Here is a 26,168-nt window from a genome sequence, read left to right as displayed (position 1 = left end):
CCAAAATGCCATTGGCCTTCTTGGCAACAAGGGCACACTGTTGACTCATATTGAATTTCTCGTCCACTGTAACCCCTAGGTCCTTTTCTGCAGAACTGCTGCCTAGCCATTCGGTCCCTAGTCTGTAGCAGTGCATGGGATTCTTCTGTCCTAAGTGCAGGACTCTGCACTTGTCCTTGTTGAACCTCATCAGATTTCTTTTGGCCCAATCCTCTAATTTGTCTAGGTCCCTCTGTATCCTATCCCTACCCTCCAGCGTATCTACCACTCCTCCCAGTTTAGTATCGTCTGCAAACTTGCTGAGGGTGCAATCCACACCATCCTCCAGATCATTTATGAAGATATTGAACAAACCGGCCCCAGGACCGACCCCTGGGGCACTCCACTTGATACCGGCTGCCAACTAGACATGGAGCCATTGATCACTACCCGTTGAGCCCGACAATCTAGCCATCTTTCTATCCACCTTAAAGTCCATTCATCCAGCCCATACTTCTTTAACTTGCTGACAAGAATACTGTGGGAGACCGTGTCAAAAGCTTTGCTGAAGTCAAGGAACAACAAGTCCATTGCTTTTCCTTCATCCACAGAGCCAGTTATCTCGTCATAGAAGGCAATTAGATTAGTCAGGCATGACTTGCCCTTGGTGAATCCATGCTGACTGTTCCTGATCACTTTCCTTTCCTCTAAGTGCTTCAGAATTGATTCCTTGAGGACCTGCTCCATGATTTTTCCAGGGACTAAGATGAGGCTGACTGGCCTGTAGTTCCCAGGATCCTCCTGCTTCCCTTTTTTAAAGATGGGCACTACATTAGCCTTTTTCCAGTCACCTGGGACCTCCCCCGATCGCCATGAGTTTTCAAAGATAATGGCCAATGGCTCTGCAATCACATCCACCAACTCCTTTAGCACTCTCGGATGCAACGCATCCGGCCCCATGGACTTGTGCATGTCCAGCTTTTCTAAGTAGTCCCGAACCACTTCTTTCTCCACAGAGGGCTGGTCACCTCCTCCCCATGCTGTGCTGCCCAGTGCAGTAGTCTGGGAGCTGACCTTGTTCATGAAGACCGAGGCAAAAAAAGCATTGAGTACATTAGCTTTTTCCACATCCTCTGTCACTAGGTTGCCTCCCTCATTCAGTAAGGGGCCCACACTTTCCTTGACTTTCTTCTTGTTGCTAATATACCTGAAGAAACCCTTCTTGTTACTCTTAACATCTCTTGCTAGCTGCAACTCCAGGTGTGATTTGGCCTTCCTGATTTCACTCCTGCAAGCCCGAGCAATATTTTTATACTCATCCCTGGTCATTTGTCCAATCTTCCACTTCTTGTAAGCTTCTTTTTTGTATTTACGAGCAGCAAGAATTTCACTGTTAAGCCAAGCTGGTCGCCTGCCATATTTACTATTCTTTCTACACATCGGGATGGTTTGTCCCTGTAACCTCAATAAGGATTCTTTAAAATACAGCCAGCTCTCCTGGACTCCTTTCCTCCTCATGTTATTCTCCCAGGGGATCTTGCCCATCAGTTCCCTGCTTTTCTGAAATCCAAGGTCTGTATTCTGCTGCTCTCCTTTCTTCCTTGTGTTAGGATCCTGAACTTGACCATTTCATGGTCACTGCCTCCCAGGTTCCCATCCACTTTTGCTTCCCCTACTAATTCTTCCCAGTTTGTGAGCAGCAGGTCAAGAAGAGCTCTGCCCCTAGTTGGTTCCTCCAGCACTTGCACCAGGAAATTGTCCCCTACATTTTCCAAAAACTTCCTGGATTGTCTGTGCACCGCTGTATTGCTCTCCCAGCAGATATCAGGGTGACTGAAGTCTCCCATGAGAACTAGGGCCTGTGATCTAGTAACTTCTGTGAGTTGCCGGAAGAAAGCCTCATCCACCTCATCCCCCTGGTCTGGTGGTCTATAGCAGACTCCCACCACGACCTCACCCTTGTTGCTCACACTTCTAAATTTAATCCAGAGACTCTCAGGTTTTTCTGCAGTTTCATACTTGTGCTCTGAGCAGTATACTGCTCTCTTACATACAATGCAACTCCCCCACCTTTTCTGCCCTGCCTGTCCTTCCTGAACAGCTTATATCCATCCATGACAGTACTCCAGTCATGTGAGTTATCCCACAAAGTCTCCGTTATTCCAAGCACATCATGGCACATCTTGACTGTGCCAGGACTTCCAGTTCTCCCGCTTGTTTCCCAGGCTTCGTGCATTTGTATGTAGGCACTTGAGGTAACCTGCTGATCGCTCCTCTTTCTCAGTATGAGGCAGGAGCCCTCCCCTCTCACGTGCTCCTCCTCCCGGTATCCCACTTCCCCACTTACCTCAGGGCTTTGGTCTCCTTTCTCCGGTGAACCTAGTTTAAAGCCCTCCTCACTAGGTTAGCCAGCCTGCTTGCGAAGATGCTCTTCCCTCTCTTTGTTAGGTGGAGCCCGTCTCTGCCTAGCACTCCTCCTTCTTGGAACACCATCCCATGGTCAAAGAATCCAAAGCCTTCTCTCCGACACCACCTGCGTAGCCATTTGTTGACTTCCACGATTCGACGGTCTCTACCCAGGCCTTTTCCTTCCACGGGGAGGATGGACGAGAACACCACTTGCTCCTCAAACTCCTTTATCCTTCTTCCCAGAGCCACGTAGTCCGCAGTGATCCGCTGAAGGTCGTTCTTGGCAGTATCATTGGTGCCCATCATTGAGTATCACTGAGAGTCCAACCTTGCACCAGGCTGACCAGGTCCTGCAATGGAAGCCGTGGCAGTGCTTGATAGACAGTGCCCAGCACATCGCAGGACTGGGCTCTTTGGCTGTGATTTGACTCCTTGCAGAGACGCTGTTCGTTGTCCTCTTCGCCATTGAAGGCCTTAGGTCTAAATCCTTGTCCCAGGGAAGTTGGTGATGAAGCACCCATGACCGTTAGTGGGGCCAGCAGTCAGGCCTTATTGTAGAGCTTGGATTGTGAAAGGGGCGATACAGTAATAGCACAGGGTGGGTCTGAACTGGAACCCCAGGTTGGGGGCTCCCACCCCACCTTTGCATTTGGGGGGAAGATTGGATCTGAAGCCCCAGGTCTGAACCCGTCCCCTTTGTTTTGGGTGTGAGCCCGGCTTGGAAGGGGTCTGGTTCAGCTGCAGATTGGAGAGGTGGAAGTCTGGACAGGGTGGCTGATCTCATGAGGTGGTCGTCATTCGAGGGGCCCAAAGCAGGAATGGGGGGGAGGGGCACCAGAACTGGAGCTGGCTCCTAATGGGATCCAGATAGTCACTCGCTCCTTGGCTCGGCAGCAGTATTAAACGCTGTTCCCACGGAGCTCTCTGCCTTAGCCCACGTTCTCTGGCTGAGCTAAGCCATGGGACTTACCAGACAGAATCTTGTCTCCAGCCGCAGAACAGACAGCTGCGGAATAACCTGACCAGAGCGGAGGGGCCTTCCTCACCCCATCCCTTCGTGGGTGGCTGGCTGATGCCCTGAAGCCAGAGGGCCTTGTAAACTGTCTCCTCTCTGACACCACTGGATGTCCTTGTTAGACATGGTGCCATTGGCCACTGCGCTCGCATGGCTCCTGTGTTAGCGTCTCCCGAACATTCGGAGGAAGCTGAGCTGGGGCCGATTGGGGTGGGCAGAGAGTCGCTCGCTGCCCACACTAGAGCGCTCCTTAGGGTGAGCAGATAGCAACTGTGAAAAAACGGGACGGGGTGGGGGGTAATAGGTGCCTATATCGGAAAAAGTCCCCAAAACCAGGACTGTTCCCATAAGAACGGGACATCTGATCCCCCTGGCCCTCCTGCAAGGAGGCGTCGGCACATCGCCCTGGCCTGCCTGAGGTGGGAGCCCAGTGAACAGAACCCATTCTGCCCATCACCATCCCTGCCTTCCTGGCCCCCCGTCCCCTTTCCCTCCCAGCTCCCCATGCAGCCAGCCTGACAGAGCTAGACAGACAGACACCCGGCCAGCCTGGCTACTGAGGAAGGCGTTTCCATGGTAACAAGCAGCACATCCAAAAGCTCTCTGAGCTTCCTCTCCTCCACTCCTGACTGGCCAGCTTGAACAGTGAGAGGGGATGGGGGAGCCAGACGGTTTCCCACATCATCCTGGTACACGCTCGCTCCCCCTCGTGAGCGCACATCCTGGTACCTCTAAGGAAGGAGATTCCACCACCTCCCTAGGTAACGCATTCCAGTGTTTCACCACCCTCCTAGTGAAAACGTTTTTCCTAATATCCAACCTGAACCTCCCCCACTGCAACTTGAGACCATTACTCCTCGTTCTGTCATCTGCTACCATTGAGAACAGCCAAGCTCCATCCTCTTTGGAACCCCCTTTCAGGTAGTTGAAAGCAGCTATCAAATCCCCCCTCATTCTTCTCCTGCAGACTAAACAATCCCAGTTCCCTCAGCCCCTCCTCATAAGTCATGTGTTCCAGTCCCCATAATCATTTTTGTTGCCCTCCGCTGTACGCTTTTTAATTTTTCCACATCTTTCTTGTAGTGTGGGGCCCAAAACTGGACACAGTACTCTAGATGAGGCCTCACCAATGTCGAATAGAGGGGAACGATCATGTCCCTCGATCTGCTGGCAATGCCCCATCCCAAAATGCCATTGGCCTTCTTGGCACACTGTTGACTCATATCGAATTTCTCGTCCACTGTAACCCCTAGGTCCTTTTCTGCAGAACTGCTGCCGAGCCATTCGGTCCCTAGTCTGTAGCAGTGCATGAGATTCTTCCGTCCTAAGTGCAGGACTCTGCACTTGTCCTTGTTGAACCTCATCAGATTTCTTTTGGCCCAATCCTCTAATTTGTCTAGGTCCCTCTGTATCCTATCCCTACCCTCCAGCATATCTACCACTCCTCCCAGTTTAGTGTCATTTGCAAACTTGCTGAGGGTGCAATCCACACCATCCTCCAGATCATTTATGAAGATATTGAACAAAACCGGCCCCAGGACCGACCCCTGGGGCACTCCACTTGATACCGGCTGCCAACTAGACATGGAGCCATTGATCACTACCCGTTGAGCCCGACAATCTAGCCAGCTTTCTATCCACCTTATAGTCCATTCATCCAGCCCATACTTCTTTAACTTGCTGGCAAGAATACTGTGGGAGACCGTGTCAAAAGCTTTGCTGAAGTCAAGGAACAACAAGTCCATTGCTTTCCCTTCATCCACAGAGCCAGTTATCTCGTCATAAAAGGCAATTAGATTAGTCAGGCATGACTTGCCCTTGGTGAATCCATGCTGACTGTTCCTGATCACTTTCCTCTCCTCCAAGTGCTTCAGAATTGATTCCTTGAGGACCTGCTCCATGATTTTTCCAGGGACTGTGGTGAGGCTGACTGGCCTGTAGTTCCCAGGATCCTCCTGCTTCCCTTTTTTAAAGATGGGCACTACATTAGCCTTTTTCCAGTCGTCTGGGACCTCTCCTGATTGCCATGAGTTTTCAAAGATAATGGCCAATGGCTCTGCAATCACATCCGCCAACTCCTTTAGCACCCTCGGATGCAGCGCATCCGGCCCCATGGACTTGTGCTTGTCCAGCTTTTCTAAATAGCCCCGAACCACATCCTGGTACGCGCTCGCTCCCCCTTGTGTACACACATCCCAGTATGCGTTCGGACCCCCTCACGTGCGCACATCCTGGTACGCACTCACTCCCCCTCACGTGCGCACATCCTGGTACGCACTCACTCCCCCTCACGTGCGCACATCCTGGTACGCACTCACTCCCCCTCACGTGCGCACACATCCTGGTACGCACTCACTCCCCCTCACGTGCGCACATCCTGGTACGCACTCACTCCCCCTCACGTGCGCACCTCCTGGTACGCACTCACTCCCCCTCACGTGCGCACATCCCGGTACGCACTCACTCCCCCTCACGTGCGCACCTCCTGGTACGCACTCACTCCCCCTCACGTGCGCACCTCCTGGTACGCACTCACTCCCCCTCACGTGCGCACCTCCTGGTACGCACTCACGTGCGCACCTCCTGGTACGCACTCACTCCCCCTCACGTGCGCACCTCCTGGTACGCACTCACTCCCCCTCACGTGCGCACCTCCTGGTACGCACTCACTCCCCCTCACGTGCGCACCTCCTGGTACGCACTCACTCCCCCTCACGTGCGCACCTCCTGGTACGCACTCACTCCCCCTCACGTGCGCACATCCTGGTACGCACTCACTCCCCCTCACGTGCGCACCTCCTGGTACGCACTCACTCCCCCTCACGTGCGCACATCCTGGTACGCACTCACTCCCCCTCACGTGCGCACACATCCCGGTATGAACTTGGCCTCCCTTAATGCTCGTGCACACCAGGGTACATGCTTGGCCCCACCTATCACATACCCTACCCCAGTACATGCTTGGTCACCTCATGTGCACGCACCCCCCTCATACTTGTTTGCCCTTTTTCATGCGCACATACTCCCTTGTGCATGTTTGCTCCCCCCCCATGTGCACACAAACCCTCGTACACGTTTGCCTCCCTTCACATGAGCACACACCCTGGTACCTGCTCAGCTCCTTCCCTCCGCGCACAAACCCCGGTGCACGTTCCCCCCAACCGCAGCACCTGCCTGCCCCAGTACACATTCAGTCCCCTAGCACAAGCCCAGCCCCCTTGGCATGTGCACACACCCTTCCACCATATGCTCTTCCTCCCCACCCCCGGTGTGCAAGATACACACTTGGCCCCCTAGCACTAGCAGACACCCCAGTAGACGCTTGGCTCCCTGTAGCGCACACCGTCTCCTAGTAGGCACTTGCCTCCCCCGTCATGCATAGACACCCTGGTAAGCGCTCACTCCCCTTGCATTCACAGACCATGTATAAACTGGGCATTTGTCCCATTGTAGTAAGGGAGTTTCTTAATGTGCGCAGTACCCTGGCTGAATGGCATGAAGAGAGAATCGAATTCCCCTCGGTGATTCACTTCACCCAGGTGCCTGCCCACCTTGACTTTCCCTCCTGGCACCGTGTGAAGAGGACTCGCATCACAGGGAGGACTGAGCCCACGGGTTCCTGGGTGTTTACCTCACTCCCTTTGAGGGCAACTCTGGGCAGGGGTGAAGGTGCCTCTACTCCAAGATCCTCCTAACTCAGTTGTTACCTTTGTAACCAGTGATTGCTGCACTTCACTTAAACATATACACAAGTTAATTACACCAAAGCCCCTTCTTTGGGGATTAAAGAACTCTTCACAGTGTAAGCCCCATGAGGGGATGGCTTGGGTAAAGTTCAATACAGCAGTCTCCAAAGTGCAATAAACCTTACAGTTAAAACCAATTTACTAGCCCAGTGTCTTCTTTCTGGACCTGGTCATGCTGCTCTGACACTGCTGGGGGGGCACTTCTCATGCATGGGTTTGGACTCCGTCCCGGAACCTGTTCATCACCTTCGGTTCTGGCCTCCTCTCAGGCCATGTTCCCCTCTGGGTCTAGCGCATAACGCCCTCTTGCCCAGCCACGTCTCCCCCCCACCTTGGGTCTGGCACATAACGCCCTCTTGCCCAGCCACATCCTTCCCTCTGGGTCTGGTGCTTAATGCCCTGTCGACCAGCCATGTCCCCACGCTGGGTCTAGTGTCATTAGAGGAGGTTTTGGAACAAATTGATAAACTAAACAGCAATAAGTCACCAGGACCAGATGGTATTCACCCAAGAGTTCTGAAGGAACCCAAATGTGAAATTGCAGAACTACTAACTGTAGTTTGTAACCGATCATTTCAATCAGCTTCTGTACCAAATGACTGGAGGATAGTTATTGCGACACCAATTTTTTTAAAAGGTCTCCAGAGGTGATCCCGGCAATTATAGGCCAGTAAATCTGACTTCAGTACTGGGCAAACTGGTTCAAACTATCATAAAGAACAAAATTGTCAGATACATAGAGGAGCTTAATTTGTTGGTGAAGAATCAACACGGTTTTTGTAAAGGGAAATCATGCCTCACCAATCTACTAGAATTCTTTGAGGGGGTCAACAAGCATGTGGACAAGGGTGAGTCAGTGGATATAGTGTACTTAGATTTTCAGAAAGCCTTTGGCAAGGTTCCTCACCAAAGGCTTTTAAGCAAAGTAAGCTGTCATGGGATAAGAGACAAGATCCTCTTATGGATCGGTAACCAGTTAAAAGGTAGGAAACAAAGGGTAGGAATAAATGGTCAATTTTCAGAATGGAGAGAGGTAAATAGCGGTGTCCCCCAGTCCTATTCAACGTGTTCATAAATGATCTGGAAAATTTGGCAAAATTTGCAGATGATACAAAACTACTCAAGATAGTTAAGTCCCAGGCAGACTGCGAAGATGAAATTCAGTGTTGATACATGCAAAGTAATGCACATTGGAAAACATAATCCCAACTATACATATACAATGATGGGGTCTAAATTAGCTACTCAAGAAAGAGATCTTGGAATCATTGTGGGTAGTTCTCTGAAAACATCCACTCAATGTGCAGCAGCATTCTAAAAGTGAACAGAATGTTGGGAATCATTAAGAAAGGGATAGATAATAAGGTAGAAAATATCATATTGCCTCTATATAAATCCAGGATACGCCCACATCTTAAATACTGTGTCTGGATGTGGTCGCCCCATCTCAATTAAGGTATATTGGAATTGTAAAAGGCAACAAAAATGATCAGAGGTATGGAACAGCTGCCATATGGGGAGAGGTTAATAAGACTGGGACTTTTCATCTTGGAAAAGAGACAACTAAGGGGGGATATGATAAAGGTCTATAAAATCATGACTGCTGTGGAGAAAGTAAATAAGGAAGTGTTATTTACTCCTTCTCATAACACAAGAACTAGGGGTCACCCAATGAAATTATAGGCAGCAGCTTTAAAACAAACAAAAGGAAGTATTTTTTCACACAGCACACAGTCAACCTGTGGAACTCCTTGCCAGAGGACGTTGTGAATGCCAAGACTATAACAGGTTTCAGAGTAGCAGCCGTGTTAGTCTGTATCCGTAAAAAGAAAAGGAGTACTTGTAGCACCTTAGAGACTAACAAATTTATTAGAGCATAAGCTTTCATGAGCTACAGCTCACTTCATTGGCTGCATACAGGGGGGAGGGATAGCTCAGTGATTTGAGCATTGGCCTGCTAAACTCAGGGTTGTGAGTTCAATCCTTGAGGGGGCCACTTAGGGATCTGGGGCAAAAATTGGGGATTGGTCCTGCTTTGAGCAGGGGGTTGGACTAGATGACCTCCTGAGGTCCCTTCCAACCCTGATATTCTATGATTAATGTTGTCCATGCCTTCTCTTTACAGGTGCTTGACTCAAAAGCCATTGAAGTCAATAGAGGTCTTTCCATTGACTTCAGTGGGCTTTGAATCAGGCCCTTAATCCATTAAGGTAAGTGGACCAGACAGAACTATAGTGTGTTAATCTCATTCTGAGTCTCAGTTTGTGCAGCTCAATAAACCAGCTTTGTGCAGAGCTATCCAGTGGTTTGTCTCAGCCTCCTCGCGCTCCATCCTAGATTACCTGTCATTTACCCTCATGTTTATTCCAGGCAGAATTCTGTTGATACAGCAACGGTTTTTGTCACCAAACTGTCAAAGGAAGAAGCTAAACATCTCTAGGCCTATTTAGGTAACACATCTGTTAATCATAGTGAGATTTGCATGTATAAACTTCAGGGTTGCTGGGCTGCATGTTTCATTTCTTTCCTCATCAGACCCAAACATTTCTATGTAAAACAGACCCTGGGTTTTACCAGATGAGCTCAAATAGAGTGCTGTGTGAGCGTGTGTATGTTTACATCTAAATGATGTAGAATTTAAGTGACATTCTGCATATTTAAATTCCCCCTGAAAGTTCAGCTGGATAAAGTGTTCTTTCACTTTGCTCCTAAAACTATTGTGCAGCATTGCTGTGCGCTGTTAAACAGCTGCTGAGTTCCACCCCAGAGGTGGCTGAATTTTTTCTGAAGTGGCTCCAGACAAATCTAGTTTACTTTACTTATGTAAAATAAGCAGTCCCACTTAGTTTGAAGGGGCTAAGGCAAGTGGGATTTGGCCCATAGCTTTATTGATCAGTTAATAAAAACACTTTGGGATCCATTTTTGGATGAAGATATTGTGTAAAAATGTTCCTCCTTCATTAACTGTCTGATTTAAGGCCATATTTTAAACTGATGCCCGTATGAAAAGTTGATTGGTTTGCAGTCATCGCTAGAAGCTCAGCTGAAAATACAACTTTATAATATGGAAAGCGTGGCCTGAACTTCTTAATATAATCATATTATAGAATCATAGAATATCAGGATTGGAAGGGTTGTGAGTTTAATCCTTGAGGGGGCCATTTAGGGATCTGGGGCAAAAATTGGGGATTGGTCCTGCTTTGAGCAGGGGGTTGGTCTAGATGACCTCCTGAGGTTCCTTCCAACCTTGATATTCTATGAACTGGAGTGACTTGCCCGTGCTCACACAGCAAGCTTTGCCGCTGTAATGTAGACACTAGCTACAGGGATTCTTCTATCGCTGTAGTAAATCCACCCCCTTGAGAGGCGGTAGCTAGGTTAACAGAAGAATTCGTCCATCTGGTGTCTAGAGCATGGATTAGGTCGGCTTAATCACCCCTTTCGGGGGACAAATTTTTCACACCCCTGAGTGATGTAGTTAGGTCGGCCTAGATTTTAAGTGTAGATCAGGCCTAACTATGTATCACATCAGGAATAGACCCCACAACTCCTTCCTGGGCAGTCTGGTGCTTGGAGCACAAGACATTCCTTCCATGCCGCCTCCTCCTCTGCCCGTGGGCAAATCCCTTAACCTCTCTATGCCTCAGTTCCCCATACCTCCCAGAGTATGGGGAGAGTTAATTGGTTACTGCACAGTGCTTTGAAGCTGCAAAGTGTTGTATAAGTGCTATGGATAAATCGATGGGTCTCCAAATGCCCTGGATAGATGAGTGAAAGGCAGCCCATCCTCCCATTTCTATTCTCCGCCACTCTCTCTGACACCTTCCCGGTAAAAGGAAGGGGATGCTGCTGCCTTTGAAATCAGTTGATAGCTACGGGTCCAGGCCCTTGCACTTGTTTCCAGTTGAAGGTGAATCGATGATGTGTTCTTCACCGTCTAACAGAGGAGAGACTGGGGGGAGGGGAAGACAACCCATTCCTGGCTGAGATACACACTTGTCAGCTGCCACAGCAACAGACTGATTCATATCTCAGAATCCCCTTGAACGGAATAAGTGGCAGACCTCGGGCAGCGGGCAGCCAGTGGCTTTTGCAGAATCCTCTCTTATCCTTGCTGCATGAGTGGAACATACAATGACTTGAATGGGAGAAGCTCCCATATGCTCCCCTCGTTGCCACTTGCAGATTGTGCCTCTTCATTTGAGGGGCTCCCACCCTGGGGCTAGTGAGCACAGGGCTTGGAGTGAGCCACAGGAGTTTCATCCTGGTTGAGAGAAAGGGTGGGCTGGTGATTAAGGTGCTGGGATGGGACAGGTGAGTTTAGTTCCCAGCTGTGTCCTATGCTCACTGTGTGACCTTGGGCAAGTCACTTAGTAGCTCTGTGCATCAGCTCCCCATCTGCACCTCCTTTCTCTCACTGTTTGTCCATCTGGGTTGTTCAGATTGTAAAAGCATGGGCTGGTTCTTACGATGGGCTTGTGTAACACTGATAAACCCCGGGCGTCGGCAGGCGGGATCGAACCGGGGACCTCTGGAGCTTAGTGCATTTAACTCTCTCTCTAAGTGGTCTTGGTGCCACTAGATGGGACAGAACCGCACACCCAGGAGGTGTGTGGGTTACGCTTGTATAGCTGGCAAGACAGTCTCGGGCTGCCAACTTTCTAATCGCAGAAAACCAAACACCCTTGCCCCCCGTGCCTTCCCTGAGGCCCTGCCCCTGTCTTGCCCCTTCTTCAAGACCCCGACCCCGCTCACTCTATCCCCCATCCCTCCGCCCCTCACTCTCCCCCGCCCTCACTCACTCACTCACTCATTTTCACTGAGCTGGGAGTTGGGTTGTGGGATGGGGTGAGGGCTCTGGCTGGGGGTGCGGGCTCTGGGGTGGGGCCAGGGATGAAGGGTTTGGGACGCAGGAGGGGGCTCAGGGCTGGGGCAGGGGGGTTGAGGTGTGGGGTGTGGGTTCCGGGAGAGAGTTTGGGTGCGGGAGGGGGCTCAGGGCTGGGGCAAGGGCTTGGGAGTGGGGGCAGGTTCCAGGCTGTGCTTACCTCAGGTGGCTCCTGGGAAGTGGCAACATGTGCCTCTGGGTCCTAGACGTAGACGTGGCCAGGTGACACTGCATGCTGCCCCGTCCGCAGGTGCCGCCCCCGCAGCTCCCATTGGCTACGGTTCCCGGCCAATGAGAACTATGGAGCTGGCCTACCGAGGAGCTGGAGGGACATGTCACTTCCCAGGAGCCATGCAGAGCTGAGTAGGGAGCCTGCCAGCCCCGTGCCAACTGGACTTTTAACAGCCTGGTCAGTGGTGCTGACCAGACCCGCCAGGGTCCCTTTTTGACCAGGTGTTCCGGTCGAAAACTGGACACCTGGCAACCCTACTTACTCCCCATGTGGCTGAAGAGGAGAATAGCCCCCTTCTCTGCCCCAGGCTGTCTCTCTAGCCACAGGATCCCTGGCCGCAGCCTCACAGGGCCTATCTGACATGTCGGTCAAGCTTCCGGGTGCATCCTCCTCCAGCACAGGCCAGCAGGCAGGCTCAGAGCAGTGCCACTCTGCGAAGGAGCTTTGTCTCTGCAGCCCGCAGGCTGGCAGGGGTCCCAGAAACAATCCTTATGCAAATTGTCCTCTAGGAGGTGGGCAGAGCCTGAGGGGATCCCTCTGACACTAGAGGACTGCCTGTCACAATTGTCTCATGGCACAGAAGGGACAGGATGGGTTATACTGAATATAAAGGAAATTCTTCACTAAGGTTGCTGGACACGGACAGGACACTGCTGTGGCTCTCTCTGGCTTCCCAGCTCCTCTCCCAGCCCATGCTGCCTGGTTACCACACAGGGTCTCCCTAAATGTATAAGTAGGGGCATAGCGAGCAGATCGAGGGACGTGATCGTTCCCCTCTATTCGACATTGGTGAGGCCTCATCTGGAGTACTGTGTCCAGTTTTGGGCCCCACACTACAAGAAGGATGTGGATAAATTGGAGAGAGTCCAGCGAAGGACAACAAAAATGATTAGGGGTCTGGAACACATGACTTATGAGGAGAGGCTGAGGGAGCTGGGATTGTTTAGCCTGCAGAAGAGAAGAATGAGGGGGGATTTGATAGCTGCTTTCAACTACCTGAAAGGGGGTTCCAAAGAGGATGGCTCTAGACTGTTCTCAATGGTAGCAGATGACAGAACGAGGAGTAATGGTCTCAAGTTGCAGTTTTACTTTACTAGTTTGCAGGTTTAGATTGGATATTAGGAAAAACTTTTTCACTAAGAGGGTGGTGAAACACTGGAATGCGTTACCTAGGGAGGTGGTAGAATCTCCTTCCTTAGAGGTTTTTAAGGTCAGGCTTGACAAAGCCCTGGCTGGGATGATTTAACTGGGAATTGGTCCTGCTTCGAGCAGGGGGTTGGACTAGATGACCTTCTGGGGTCCCTTCCAACCCTGATATTCTATGATTCTATGATTCTATGAAATCGTGGATGGGATTGCTGACTTCCCTGCCCTACCAATGTGCCCCGACCCTGGGCTTGTTGGGACCAGCCTATATGGTGAAAGAGTAGCTAGGTCTCGGTGGCCCGTTAAGTCCATAGCCTTGAGGCTGAGATGTCTATGAACGATACCTTCCTGTGATGGGGGAGGAACACTGTTATGTTGGGACCTGTCCCCTAGGAAGGCAGCTGAGCACCAGGGAAGCTCATCTCAGTCATATCGGCGTGACTTGCAGCCACTCTGGTGGGCCAGATTCAAACCTAGAGGCGGGAGATCCCAGTTCCCTGGGCCATTCAGAGGCTCCATTGCCCACGTTCTAAATCAGGGCCTTGAGTCGTGATCGCACTGGAGTCAAAGCACACCTTTCTTTTTTTAAAGAACATTTCTGGCAATCTTGGGTTGTGAAGAAAAGGTTGAAGCCAGGACCCAGGTGTGATCAATGTTCCCTCTAATTTTTGACAGGCCGTGTGCGCCAAAAATTTCTTCTGTGAAAATTTTTGAAGCAGAGTTCAAATTTGTGCACCATGAGGCAAATGTGCCCAAGCGAGTAAAATGCATATACATTTCAAAAGTTTTAATTTACAATTTGTGTCAATTTATATGGGTTTTCAGATAGAGACATCGTAAGTGAAAAAAGAAAAACAAGAGTTTGTCTGTTTTAAATTTAAAATTTTCTGAAAAAATATCAATAAATGATTATCAGCCAAGAATAAGATATGTAATTACACCTGCATTTTAATTTCCTTATTGGTCGAAATGTCAAAGCCTGCTAAAATAACCTAAATAGGGTGGCCAGATCGAAGAGAGCCACACAGCTTCCCTGCCCTGCACTCCCTGAACCCACTATGCCCAGAGCCCCACACAACCCCTCACATTTCCACCACAAATGCACAGTGCTGTGCACACCACCACCCCTGCCCAGCGCCCCCCTGCCCACAGCCCCACCACAGCTGCCCAGCACCCCACACAGAACCCCCCACTCTCTAGTTTCCCAATACACACAGATTTCTCCTCCCTCTCTCCCAGTGCCCTTCCCCACAGCCCCACCACCACAACTACACAATGCCCCACACAGACCTCCCACTGCCCAGTGCCCTGACACACACAGATCTCCCCCACTGCCCAGCACCCCTCCAACAGGCCCCCCACTGCCTAGCACCCCAAAACACACAAACCTCCCCCACTGCCCGGCACCCTCCACACCCTCACAGCCCAGCACCCCGCCACAGACCTCCCAGACACTCACGCCATTACACCCCGCCTGCTTCCCTGGCCGCACTCACCAGCCCTGCTGGGAGGTCTCTGGCTCCTAGAGTCAGAGCGGTGAGCGGGGGGTGTCTCCAGACTCTCCATGTGCTGTGCCCGCCACAAGTACCAATGGGAGCTGCCAGAGCCGCGGAGTGGGGCTTCAGAGTAGCAGCCGGGTTAGTCTGTATCCGCAAAAAGAAAAGGAGGACTTGTGGCACCTTAGAGACGAACCAATTTATCTGAGCATAAGCTTTCGTGAGCTACAGCTCACTTCATCGGATGCATACTGTGGAAAGTGTAGAAGATCTTTTTATACACACAAAGCATGAAAAATACCTCCCCCCACCCCACTCTCCTGCTGGTAATAGCTTATCTAAAGTGATCACTCTCCTTACAATGTAGAGATGCTATTACCAGCAGGAGAGTGGGGTGGGGGGAGGTATTTTTTCATGCTTTGTGTGTATAAAAAGATCTTCTACACTTTCCACAGTATGCATCCGATGAAGTGAGCTGCAGCTCACGAAAGCTTATGCTCAAATAAATTGGTTAGTCTCTAAGGTGCCACAAGTCCTCCTGTTCTTTTTGGAGTGGGGCTTGCAGGTGCCGGCAGCGCGCAGAGACCCTAAGAGCCAGCTGGTCCATCTGGCTCCTAGGATTGGGTCGGGTCGGGGTGGGGCAGGGCGGAGGGCTCTCTGCCCGCTGCTGGAGCCTGCAAGCCCCACTCCCGCAGCTCTGATTGGGCAGGAGGGAGCCAGTGCAGCACAGCGAGACTCCCCTCTGCCTCTGTGCCTAGACCCCCTCCGCCTCTGCCCCAGGAAGAGCCACCACGCCAGCCCCGGGACTTTGGCGGTGATGGTGAGCAGTCCCCAATATAGGGACACAGGACAAATATGCGCGTGGTGTTTTGCTGTGTGCGCGGGGTTTCGGATCTGTGTGCGCGTACACAAGCGCACAGCTTAGAGGGACCAATGGGTGGGATCGATACAATGGTGACTGCCTGAGTCTGCAGACAGCCTGAAGCAATAGCTGTGAAAGGGCTGCCATGCCTCTTGCCACTCAGTGGCACGTCAGCTGGGTGCTAGCTCCCTAACAGAACCAGCCTGTCAGCCACTCATGCGCTCACCTCTGGGCTACGCCAGCTCGGCCAGTTTACAAGAGATGCACCCCCAACCCCTGTATCCATTCAAAAGTGTCCCCAAAAAGAGAGACTCCAGATTCAAACAGAGTCAACTGTGCGTGTTGGAAACAAATGGCGACGTACAAAACAAAACTATAAAATGCAAATGAGGGCCAAAAGCTATTAATAGTGGCCTTTCCTAGCTAATAAACTAGAGTCTCACCCAAGAGTTCAGACTTCTGCAGCGTTGGCTGGCCCCAAGGAGCCAGAACCCAATCTTTCATGAAGCGCCCCTGCTCCTCAAGGTACCACCTCAGTGAATGGATGCAGAGTATCTTTCTCCACCTGGAGCTACATTGAATTAGTGTTTTGTGTTGATTCACAGCTGGGATGATGCCCTTACTGTCATATTGTTCCTCTGCACTTCCAAGTGGGTTTGATGTTTACAGTGTAACTGGTGATTTTCCATTGGTTTTTCTGGGATGTTGCAACAGTAGAAAGTTGAGCCATACATACATCATCAGCTAGAAAGGGAGGGGTGACAAGTCCTGCCTGCTTGAATGGGCCATTACTCAGACACATGATTCCCTGGTGACTGAATTTCACTCGAAGACCCATAAGGGCATAATTTTCAATATAGTTACATTATTTCTTAAATATGACCCATGAACACAGCTTGCAATGATTAGCAGTATCAGTAAGTTCCCAGATTTCTATGATTCTATGATTCTATGATTTCAGCAGAGACCATGGCTCAGTACCATGAAAGTGGGGTATTAGCTGCAGTGAGTTTTTCAGGTCTGAGACAGGAGTTGCCTGTAAAGCTGGCCTCTGTGGCACACTCAGATACTAAGGAAATGGAGGCCAGGTGAGTACATAAAATACATGCTACTGCCTCTCTGGAAGGACAGTGCAAACACCCTGCCTCTCCAAGTGCGGGTGGGGGCCTCATGATATTGGTGTCCCTAAGGTCTGGATAGGTTTAACGAAGCCCTGCCCCGATGTCAAACTGCTGCTAGTGTCTGGTCTAAAAGGGGCCCATGACTAAGTGTGATAGATGTGTTGATTTTTTTTCCTGGGATTTAAACACTTTGCATTGATTTGTGTCTCTGTTTGTGTATTGTATGAGAGGCCAATCTGATGGCGGCTCTGCCGGTCGTCCGTCAACAGCTCCAGGTGCTTTGTCTTCATTTTGACTTGGCCGCTGCTTTTCAGCCTCATGGCAGGGATCCTGCCAAGCAGCAGTGGGTCCAAAGCAGTGATTGGAAATGCTTCACCGGCGGCTTCAAGAACGGGGGCAGAAAGTCCTGCTGACTGGACGACACAACATCACACACCAGGTAAGCTGGGTAAAATTCACCCCTGGGCCACCCGTCGGTGCCTCCCACTTAACTCCCTACCTTGGGGGAATTTTCACCTGCTGTATGGGTGTTCTTCACTGTGCAGGTACAGAGAGAGAGCCATCTCGCCACTCTTATAGTTGCCATGTTAGTGTTGGTGACAGGTGCTGGGCACCACGACCCCTCTGGGCCCCCCTTCACACCCTCCTCCCCAAAATGGGTGCAGACCAAGCAGAGCAGGCCTCCCTAATTGCCCTGCCCAATGTGTCCCTCTGCTGTCCAGGCTGGAAGGACCGCTTAGTTGTGCCAACAGGCCCACTGGTTTCTTGGGTTCCCTGTTGAGATTGGGGCCAGACTTTGCTGACTCTGGTAGAGCTTTTCTGGGATGCAGATGCTGGTCCATTAGAAAAATGGACTGTGAGAGCCTAGAGCAGCAAGCAGCTGTTGGATGCTGTGATGTTAGAACATAAGAACGACCATACTGGGTGAGATCAATGGTCCATCTAGCCCAGTGTCCTGTCTCCAGACAGTGGCCAATGCCAGGTGCTTCAGAAGGAATGAACAGAACAGGTAATCATCAAGTGATCCATCCCCTGTAGCTCATTCCCAGCTTCTGGCAAACAGAGCCTAGGGCCACCCAGAGCCTGGGGTTGCATCCCTGACAATCTTGGCTAATAGTCATTGATAGACCTATCCTCCATGAACTTACCTAATTATTTTTTGAACCCCGTTGTAGTTTTGTCTTTTACACCATCCCCAGCAATGAGTTTCACAGGTTGATTGTGTGTTGTGTGAAGATGTACTTTTCTTTGTTTTAAACCTGCTGCCCGTTAATTTCGTTGGGTGAACCCTCGTTCATGTGTTATGAGAAGTACATAACACTTTCTCCACACCAGTCATGATTTTATAGACCTCTATCATATCCTCTTTTGGTTGTCTCTTTTCCAACCTGAAAAGTTCCAGTCTTTTTAATCTCTCCTCATACGGAAGCTGTTCCATACCCCTAATCATTTTGTTGCCCTTGTCTGTACCTTTTCCAATTCTAATATATCTTTTTTTGAGGTGAGCTGACCAAAACTGCGTGCAGTATTCAAGGTGTGGGCATATCATGGATTTATATAGTGGCATTATGATATTTTCTGTCTTATTATCTATCCCTTTCTTGATGGTTCTGTCTTATTCTATCCCTTTCCTAATAATGGTTCTTAACGTAAAAGACCTTTTTTAACTGCTGCTGCACACTGAGCTGATGTTTTCAGAGAAGTATCCACAATGATTCCAAGATCTCTTTCCTGAATGGTAACAGATCCCATCATTTTGTATGTATAGTTGGGATTATGTTTTCCAATGTGCATTACTTTGCATTTATCAACATGAAATTTCATCTGCCATTTCATGTTGCCCAGTCACCCAGTTTAGTGAGATCCCTTTGTAGCTCTTTACAGTCAGCTTTGGACTTAACTATCTTGAGTAATTTTGTATCGTCTGCAAATTTTGCCATCTCACTGTTTACCCCATTTTCCGGATCATTTATGAATATGTTCAACAGCATTTGTCTCAGTGTAGATCCCTGGGGGACACCACTATTTCTCTCTCTCCATTCTGAAAACTGACCAATTATTCCTACCCTTTGTTTCCTGTCTTTTAGCGAATTACTGATCCATGAGAGGACCTTCCCTCTCATCCCATGACAGCTTACTTTGCTTAAGAGCTTTTGGTTAGGGACCTTATCAAAGGCTTTCTGAAAGTCCAAGTACACTATAGCCACTGGATCACTCTTATCCACATGCTTGCTGACCCCCCTCAAAAAATTCTTATAGATTGGTGAGGCATGATTTTCCTTTACAAAAGCCATGTTCACTCTTCTCCAACAACTTGTGTTCATCTGTGTGTCTGATAATTCTGTTCTTTACTATAGTCTCAACTGATTTGCCTGGTACTGAAGTTAGGCTTATCAGCCTGTAATTGCCAGGGTTGCCTCTGGAGCCTTTTTTAAAAATTGGCATCACATTAGCTATCCTCCAGCCATCTGGAAGAGAGGCTGATTTAAACAATAGGTTACATGCCACACTTAGTAGTTCTGCAATTTCATATTTGAGTTCTTTCAGAACTCTTGGGTGAATACCATCTGGTCCTGGTGACTTATTACTGTTTAATTTATCAATTTGTTCCAAAATCTCCTCTACTGACACCTCAACCTGGGACAGTTCCTCAGATTTGTCCCCTAAAAATGATGGCTCAAGTGTGGGAATCTCCCCCACATCGTCCGGCAGTAAAGACAAATGCACAGAATTCATTTAGCTTCTCCGCAATGGCCTTATCTTCCTTGAGCGCTCCTTTAGCACCTTGATTGCCCAATGGCCCCACTGATTGTTTGACAGGCTTCCTGCTTCTGATGTACTTAAACACTTTTTTGCTGTGACTTTTTGAGTCCTTGGCCACTACCAATGTGTCTAGAAATGCTGGGTTTCCATTACTAATCCTTGAGCCACCCAGTCCCCCTGCGCTATTTGGAAGGCTAGGGTTACTGGAAGTCTGAACAATCCAGTGATATTGTAACTGTGCCTCAGGGGGTTACAGCTGAGAATACCAAATACTGGACAAACTGCCGAAAAATAGGGCAGACACACCCCAAAACTGGTGGTTATTCTCCCATGAGATATATCAAACCAGCAACAAAAGTAAACTTCTGTTTCACCATACTGGCTAACAAGAAGTCAGAAAAGCAGTTTCCTTAGGTATTCCAGTCCTTGTATCACCACCAAAAACACTAGACTTAAAGATGAGTGGTTCTTTCAAACCAATTTCATCAGATAAAGGTTCTTCTGATCCCAAAAGACACACCCAGGTCAATATATAACTCAGATCTTACCCAATAAGCATGCTGTTGCCAATCCTTTAGTATCTAAAATGTAAAAGGTTTATTTTTTTAAAAAAGAAAGAAAGAAAGGTGAGAGTTAAAATTGGTGAAAGGAATCAAATACATAAAATAATTGCAAAATTCTTGGTTCAGGCTTGTAGCAGTGATGAAATGAACTGCTGTCTTAAGTCTCTGGTTGCTTCCAAATAATTAGAAAGTCCTCAGTCCTTTGGTTAGAATGCTCCCATTAGTATAAGTCAATAGTCCAGAGGTTTGAGCAGGAAACAGGCTTGAGCAGGAAAGAGGCAAAATGGAGGTGTTTCCAGTGCCTTTTATAGCTTCTGTCATGTGGAGAGAAATCTATTGTTTCAAACAAAGCCCTCAGCACAGCTAGTGGAAATTTACAGTAAAAGATGGAGTTTGGAGTCACATGGGCAAGTCACATGTCCATGCATGACTTTGCTTAGTCATAGCAGGAAAGTCCATTAAGTGTAGATAGGCATCTCCCATGGTCCATTGTGAGGTAAGCGTTCCTTGATGACCCACTTAATTTGAAAGTCCCTTCAAGGTGTGCAGGCTAAATACCTTGTGGGTGTTACCCCAGGAGCAAACATTTGAATTCCAGGTATACAGCCAATACTCATAACTTCAAATACAAAAATGATACATGCATACAAATAACATAAACATATTCAGCAAATCATAACCTTTCCATAGACACCTTACTTGATACATTTTGTACAAGATTTGTTGCAATTATATAACAGTAGTAGCAACAATGATCTACATGGTCATATTTTAATCAGATAATGTCACAGATACAAACTCAGGGCCAGCTCAGCTAGTGCAGCTCCAGGATGTACCTAGGTGGAGAGCTCAACCGAGAAGTGATTGGGTGCCTCTGTGGCATATGAAACAGGATTCATTGCTTGAGTCTTCAGGTTCTCCCTCAGATACATGTATCCATAGACCTTGCCAGGTACCACTGGCTGCCATACCAGTGACACAGGCAGACATGCCAGCTGTAGGTGTAGCAAAGAGCAAGCCATGGCAAGCCACCATGGCAGTTTATTGATGCACCTGCTTCTTCTACTCATATCAGGATACCAAGATGGAGAGCCAATTTTAAAGCAGATGCAGGGGCAGTCAGTGGAGTTGACAACACAACATCAAATCAACTTCATTGTGTTCCCTCCACACAGTAAATGAACTAGTTTCCTGACTATCTTCCCGAACTCAACCGGCTTGGCTCCTCCAACCCTTGGTAAGATTTCCCTGCCTCCCTTCAATGGAGGTGAAGAGGTGCATGTACAATAGCTGTATGTCCTTCCTGAGTAGCAATGGAGGCTGAGTAGCAATGGAGGCTGAGTAGCAATGGAGCGCATGGCCTTTCTGAACCGTGTGTGTGTGTTCGCGCGTGCATGCAGCCAAAGTGCGATGGCTCAGGGCAACTTTACACCTCTCAGTCACAGGTTCAATTCTAGCCCAGGTCAGTTCTGACCAAACAGCATCATCTGGTGACCATACCATGGCTGAAGTGCAATATATCGGTGTTACTCTTGTTCCTAGTGGACAATGGTCCATGTCAACTGGCACAAAGGGCTTGTCTACACTACCTGCCAGATCGGCGGGCAGCAATCGATCCAATGGGGTTTGATTTATTGTGTCTAGTCTAGACACAATAAATCAACTGCTGAGCACTCTCCCATCAACTCCGGTACTCCACCAGAACAAGGAGCACAAGCGGAGTCAATGGGAGAGCGTCAGCTGTTGATTTACCACAGTGAAGACACAGCGGTAAGTAGTTCTAAGTACATCAACTTCAGCTACGCTATTCATGTAGACAAGCCCTAATTGTCCCTCTCATTGGCATCCTTAGCAGAAACCAAGGACTGCATTAGCCACCAAGAGGTGTTTCCTCCAAGTCAGGCGTGTGATGTAGGGAAGCTATCGGGGCTGGTCTGTGGAGAGAGAACTTCAGCACTAAATGTACATGGGAAGGAGGAAAGAATCCATAAAGGGGAATACTCCACCCTCCTTGGCCCTCCTTGTTTAGAGGAACTAAGATGTAACTCCACCATGACAGGCCAACATGCCATCTCTTCCTGGTCACAGTGAGGCAGAGCCTGGTCACTGTGGTCTCTCAGAAGCACCTGCCAAGAAACAGCACTGCATTGTGTTACATGACAACAGCACTTTCCAGGAAATTGAATTATACGATGCACTGAAACGATAGAGGCCTTGGCTGAGTATGGAATCAGCAACATCTTAGAGCTAAGAGTCAATATTTGTACATGTGTCACTCAAGTCATGGTAGTGTCCGTTGATATAGGGGATGTTAAGCCAGAGTGTTTAGATGATAACTTGAGGGGGGAATTGGTTTTTCTGCTTAGCAGGGAATAAACACAGACAGAGCTAAGAAAGCCCAAATCTCTGGTCTGAGTTCAACCTTCTCAGAGCTGAGTTACCAGGGGGAAGCCACTTGTTATAATGATCATTTTGAAATGTGTCTCCTCTCAATCCTTCCTGCTGCCTGGGAAGCTTGATGATAAATATTGAGCTTATTTTAGGTTAACTGCCAATGGTGGGAAAGGCAAAACTAAAAACAACGGCCCCTGCTCCAAAGAACTTACAGTCAAAGTGCAAATATAACCAACCCTGCTCGGGCTGTCAGCAGGGTTCAAACACTTCACCTTCGGAGCCAAAAGCATCAGCTCCTTGCTACGCACGGTCCATAAAGGGAGCCCACTTCCATAGCTTCATACACGACACTTACCGTGGGGGACAAGACCATCTTTTTGTTTTCTGTGTGCACAGTGCCTAGTAAAATAGGGTCATGGTGTCTGACTGTGGCTCCTACACACTGCAGTAATACAAATAATAACAACAATAAGGAATCATCTATTTGGTGCTTTGTTTATTTGAGATTCTCGCATTAAAAAAAAAGGTAAAATAATTCAGTAGTGTTGTTTTTCTTTTTAGGCTACAATCTTTCTTTTCAATGTTAAGAATGACAGTTTTCAAGGTTTCTTGGGGTTGCGGTGTGATGGGGGGGCAGGTTATGTCAAGAGGATCATTTTTATACAGGAGATGCTATTCTCTCCACGGAGCTAATGGTACTAAAATACAGCTTTCACCGTGATGAGTTGACATGAATCTTCTCTGCCCAGTCTTTCAATGGCAACCTTAATTTTTCAGCCAGACTATTATAATGCAATGGGTCATGCTTCTTTACACCACTGCGCTCTGCTGGATGAACTCAGAACTGGCCAGCTGTGGGTCATAGGCCCTATCCTGCTAAGAAGCTCACACAGCCTCCCGTTTTGCTCAAGGCTTAGGGGCCTGAGCTTTTGAGTCTCTTCCTGCTTTCGCCAAGACTTTCTGATTGGCCATGTCATGTATCATAGGGCTTGTCCACACTGCAGCTTAAGTGGATGTAACTTATGTCACTCAGGGGTGTTAAAAAACACACCCCTGACTGATGTAAGTTACATCCACGTAAAGCAGCGTCTACACAGCTTATCCCACCGACATAGCTTCTCCTCTTGTTGAGGTGGAGTAATTCTGTTGACAGGAGAGTGCTCTCCTGTCCCGTTGGCATAGCATGTCTTCATCAGAAGCACTACATCAGCACAGCTGCATTGATGCAGCTGCGGCGATGTAGAGCCGTAGTGAAGACAAGCCCTTAGTAACAGCTGTCAAGTCCTAGTTGGTCAATATTTATCGCAACAGAGGAGACAGGGACACGATTGTGCCTTTTTGGCATTGGTGAACTCAAGTAGTTCCCTGGCTCCAGCAGCTGCTCAATGGCCCCCTTGAGATTCTTTTATTTGCAAGCCAGCTCACAGACAGTAATGCCAATTCCAGCCACCTGCCTTCCAAATGTCCAGCAGTGCAACTTCACAGGCAAGCAGCTCAGCTAAGTCAGCAGCCATCCACGTATGGGCATTTTTGAAAATCACCTTTGTACACATGTCTATGCACTTGTGGGGGGGGGCAGGGGGTTAATATTGATTCGTTAATTCATTATAAGAGCAGGGTAATCAGTACTCCTGCTTCAGGGCATCAACCAATTGCAGGGGTCAGGACGGACTTTTCCACTTATGCCCAGCATTGCACACTTAGGGGGATGCAAAATGGAGTTGGTTGGTTGTTGTTCTTTTCATCTTTCACTGATCTGTCAGAAACTGCTCCAGCAGGAGGAAGGATACGGCATTTGATTGGGCTGTGTTCTGCACTGGTATTTCCTTTGTTTTGTTCTAAATTTCATCCTGTGATGGCTTGTTTTCACTGTTTACTCCCTTCATAAACTAAAACGCTGCAATCAAATCTTCTGGCAGGGCTCAGTCCTATGGCCCTTTTTCGTGTCAGTAGTCTCGTTGACTCTGAGAGGTCTATTTGTATGGCTAAGGCAAAATAATCCTAGTGCCCTCCCCACCTGGATGCAGTCCCACTCTCTGTAAATCTGGAATTAGGCACTCTCCAGTCCTGAGTTAGCAGACTTTTCTCCGCTGAGCCAGGAGGATATTTCAAGCCGTCACAGGTGACTCCCTTTCCTCCTCCAGCCTGGTCCCTGAGCAAGCAGCCTGTGGTGCTGGTCGGTGATGGACGGGAGAGTCCTACTGATGCAGTATTTCCCGTTATCATGTCAATACACCAGTGTTATAAATTGCATTCATACCACCGTGACGGCTGCTGCTATGCTCTCTGACTGCCCGGCTGAAGCTCTGGTTGCACAGGCTGGGGTTGTTTTATATTTGCGAAACTAGCTTTGGTTTGCAGACGCCTGACTCATTGCAAGCCTCCAGGCAGCTCTCTAATTCCCTCCCACCACCACTCCACCGGTGGGCTCCTCTGTTGCTAGCTGAGCTCTTTTTGAGGCATGCTGCCTGTTTGCTTGCATAGTGCAAAATGAATCAGCCTCCAGATTCCTAAGGGAAGTGATGGATGGATGCTGGGATGGGACAGTCCTGTGCTGGGATGGCTGGGCACCATGCTGCCGTGTGGACGTGCCCTTGACAGAAGGCAGGCACGCAGGAAAGCAATGTTTCATTTGTCATTACATTTTCAGCTCAAGTGCACGAGCGCATAAGCTCAAGAGTTGACTCCTATCAACGGTTCCCTGCAAGAAAACAAACTCGCCTACTGATGGGTAGTAACTGTACCTGGACACAGCTCTGCTCCCTGGTACATCCATATTGAAACCAGTGAGGGCATGCAGACATAATGGAGAGCAGGATATGGGGCCATATGACGCTCTTCCCCTTACATGGCTTTGTCAGCTCTGGTTCGCTTGTAGGGAGGGGGAGGATGATCATGTAATTAACAGACAGACTTGGGGAGCAGGAGAACTGGGCCCTATCACACTGGCCTTCCCTCACACTGCCCTGCCTGTGTGCTTCTTTCCTGTCCTGGAAAGAGCTTTTGGGCGGAGAGGTTGACTCAGTCTCGCTGGCCAAGTTGTATGAGTCTCTTGAGTGCAACTGCCTCCTGCTAGAGCCAGCTACGAAGGTGGAGTTTATGGAGAGTCATAGGATGATCAAACAGCCATCGGCTGGTACCAATGTCTGGTCACTTCCAATCTGGGTGGGAGTTGAACTCATGACCTATAGGTGCAGGCTCTAGGTCCCATTCAGAAACACCTGAGTTGAGTGGGATTTGAACTGGCAACAGAGATCCCATTTTCAGTCACCTGAACTGGTCCTCCAGATGTTTAAGGCCATATGTTCAGCCATAATTAAAACCAATACATTATGTGTTGGCTCTATTTATTGTCCATTGGGTCAGCCCGTAGAGAGAAAGGTGCAGTCTGAGCACAGGCCAGAGAGCCAGGATTCTAATGCCATCTCTGACATTGACTTGCTTTGTGACCTTGGGCAAATCACATCACCACTCTGTGGTCCAGTACTCCTGTCTGTGACTAATAATCACCATACAGCTAAAGAGATGGATCCCAATTATCTAGGTGATTAGTGATT

At 48.9% G+C, this 26,168-nt stretch overlaps 1 long non-coding RNA gene across 1 annotated transcript in view; it reads left to right on the top strand.

The window, feature by feature from the left end:
- LOC140906978 (uncharacterized) overlaps positions 1-26,168 on the top strand; it is an 81,474-nt gene that overhangs the window by 16,112 nt on the left and 39,194 nt on the right. Inside the window, exon 2 of the long non-coding RNA XR_012157328.1 lies at positions 17,120-17,330. This is a non-coding gene — a long non-coding RNA (uncharacterized lncRNA). The remainder of the gene's footprint in view (positions 1-17,119; positions 17,331-26,168) is intronic.

Source organism: Lepidochelys kempii, chromosome 1, assembly GCF_965140265.1.
Source record: "Lepidochelys kempii isolate rLepKem1 chromosome 1, rLepKem1.hap2, whole genome shotgun sequence".
Lineage (NCBI taxonomy): Eukaryota > Metazoa > Chordata > Testudines > Cheloniidae > Lepidochelys > Lepidochelys kempii.
This window is presented reverse-complemented; position numbering and strand designations above follow the sequence as displayed.